This window comes from Sorex araneus, chromosome X (assembly GCF_027595985.1).
Source record: "Sorex araneus isolate mSorAra2 chromosome X, mSorAra2.pri, whole genome shotgun sequence".
NCBI classification, from domain to species: domain Eukaryota; kingdom Metazoa; phylum Chordata; class Mammalia; order Eulipotyphla; family Soricidae; genus Sorex; species Sorex araneus.
The window spans coordinates 221,961,607-221,964,841 of NC_073313.1; the positions used below are offsets into that span (position 1 = coordinate 221,961,607).

General features: G+C 39.5%; 1 pseudogene; it reads left to right on the plus strand.

Annotated features, from left to right (window-relative positions):
- The first annotated feature begins 1,556 nt into the window (after positions 1 to 1,556).
- On the plus strand, positions 1,557 to 2,750 carry LOC101554892 (phosphorylated adapter RNA export protein-like; annotated as a pseudogene).
- Positions 2,751 to 3,235: the final 485 nt, after the last annotated feature.

Here is a 3,235-nt window from a genome sequence, read left to right on the forward strand (position 1 = left end):
GGTGGGAAATGTATCCTGGTAGAGGGATGGGTGTTGGAACATTGCATGATTAAAACTTGATCATGAAAGGCTTGTAACTATATCTCATGGTGGTTTAAGTTTTAAAAAATTTTAGATAAGGTAAGCAATAAAAAGCACACACACATACACAAAAAGGCAGTCCATTTAAAATACTACCCCAAAACATCAAATACCTAGGAATCAATTTAACAAAGAATGTAAAAGTATATACAATGAAAATTCTGTTACAACTGAAAGTAATAGAGGACACCAAAAAATTAAAAAATATTCCATGATTATGAATTGAAAATATAATATTGGCAAAAGTATTACACAATTTGTGCAATTCCCATAAAAATTCTGTTGATATTCTTTAAGGTCCTAGAAAAATATATATTAAAACATTTATAAATTGTGGTTTTCCATTACTGAAACAAAATAATATCAAAGATAGTAAATTATTATTATACATTTAGGCATTCTATTAATGGCCAGACATTTTTGATAAAATAATGATTGAGATCATTATGGGAAGCTTTCCTATTGAGTTGGATTACTTAAAAACAAGGTGCTTATTTTTTGGTGAAATACAGTATGTGATTTAACAAAAAGCCCTTTCTCTAAATTACTGAAAAGTTTCTATTAGAATTTAGAGAGCTTAATATTTGCAATGCAAGTCAAATTATTAAAATTATATTTACAATAAATATTTTAAAATTCAATGAAATCATTTTATATCTGTCATCTAGTTTCCAATTTAAATGATCAGTTGCACTTAAAATTTTGTTAAGGCACTGTGTTAACAAAGTTATTCATACTTAAGTTTTAGACATGTAGCGTTTCAACAACCATCCCATCAGCAGTGTTTGCATCTTCTCACTCCTAAATTTACCCCCTTGGCAAGCACTTTTTAAGTTCTGTTATTATAATTTGGATATCATGCTTTCATTTTTGATGGTTCTTATTTGAGATATATAGATATACCTCATCTGTACGCCTCCAATATGTCCAAGGCACCTGTGCCCAGCCCATGTTACCTCCATCCTGCTCTTCTTCCTCTCCTCACCCACTCTCAGTTTCTATCCTTTTCAGTTCTACAAGCTGGGACCAGTGTAGGAAAAGTATCCCTGTTTTAATTCCTTGTATTAGATTTTCTTCTCATACACCATAATAAATGAGATCATTCAGGAGTTTTCTTTATTCTTCTGACTTTGCATAACATAATATCGGCCAGTTCCATGCAACTTTCAGTGAATTGCAGGGTTTTATCCTTCCTTGAAGTTGCTTAGTATTCCATTGCATATATGTAACACACCTTCTCTATCTACTCATATGTCGTTGAACACCAACACGGATACCAGATCCTTCTTGCTGTGCTAACTGTGCCAGTTGTATCATGAAGTGTCTATGAACTTTTGAACGAACCTTTTGTCTCCGGGAAGTACATACCATGAAGTGGAATTGCTAGATCAAATGGAAACTCTTTTTACTTTTCTGAGAAATCTCTAGAGTATTTTCCTAGGGGCTGAACCAGACAATATTCCCACCTTGAGTGGATGAAAAGTTCTCATTACGGTCGCTGGAAGAGGGCGCAGGACGCTGGCAACGTGGAGGACGGGCAGCTCTCCTACTCGGACTCGGACAAGACGGTCGCCCCCAGCGAGAGGCCGCTGGCGGCTCGGTTCTGTTTGGAGACGGCGCAGTGAACCGCACGTGCCGCCGCATGTGCTCCAGCTTCCCACTACCGGACTGTTCAGAGTGCGGATTCAAGCGAAGCGAGTTTTTCTGATTCTGATGATGAGAGCTCTATGTGGAAACGCAAGCGGCAAAAAAGTGCTGTAACCCTCCTCCCACGCCAGAGCCTTTCCCCTTCGGCCTGAGCATCCAGAAAATACCCGCTGGAGGGAAAAAAGGTGAACAACATCTGGGGTGCTGTGCTGCAGTGTAACAGAACCAGGATGCGGTGGCCACCGAACTTGGAATCTTGGGGACGGCGGGCACCGTCGACAAAAGCAGGCAGTCGGAGACTTATAACTACTTGCTTGCTAAGAAACTTCGGAAGGAATTTCAAGAGCATATGAAAGAACTAGACAAAGAGCTCGATGAGTCTATGCACAGTGGCAAAAGGCCGGAAGCAAGGGACAAGGAAAAACGGGCAAGGTCATCTCAAACGAAAAGCATCTGTCAAGGACAGACTCGGAGACAAAGTAGAAATGAACTATAAAAGGCCGGTATGAGATCACAGAGGATGCTTCTCAGGAGAAAGTGGCTGATGGAATTTCTTTCAGGTTACAGGAGCCTAAGAAAGATCTGATAGCCCGGGTAGTTAGGATAATTGGGAACAAGAAGGCAGTTGAACTTCTGATGGAAACTGCTAAGTTGAGCAAAATGGTGGCCTTTTCATAATGAATGGTAGTCGAAGAAGAATCCCAGGTGGAGTGTTTCTGAATCTACTGAAAAACACTCCTAGTATCAGTGAAGAGCAGATTAAGGATATTTTCTACATTGAAAATCAAAAGGAATATGAAAATAAAAAAGCTGCTAGGAAGAGGAGAACAAAAGTATTGGGGGGAAAGATGAAACAGGCTATCAAAAGTCTAAATTTTCAAGAAGATGATGATACTTCACGAGAAACTTTTGCAAGTGACACAAATGAGGCTTTGGCCTCTCTTGATGAGTCACAGGAAGGACATGGAGAAATGAAGTTAAATGCAGAGGAAGCATTGAAGTGGATCATTCTTGTAGGATAACATAGCTTCAGGTAGCTTAGATTTATTGGGTTACTCCCATCACAGTGCTCCCATTCCTCTTTGTTTATTTGTAGCTTCTTTCTTAGTGTTCTGTTGACTTGTAAACATTGTTTTCTCTTCTCCTTGAGTCCTTTGCATAGTTTATTCAGAGCAATGTCCTTTTTGTATGGACACAGGAAGACTTAGCAAATGCTATGCTTTTGTAACCTGGGAGTCATTTGACTCTACATGATATTTTCCTCCTGAGCATCTGTTCTCTCGACCTAAGCCTCACCTGCCGTTACTTCCTAGCACCCCCAAAAGCAGGGTCCTGACGAGGGACGAAATGGACCTAGGGCAAGCAGTGAGTTGTGTGCTACCCTAACATGGAGATGGGCCTGGCCAAATTGCCTAATGCTTAACTATAAGAACTTGATCATGGACAAATGTTGTCATGATCTAAACTAGGTGTCCAAACTAGTTATCCAGTGATAACTAGATTTGGA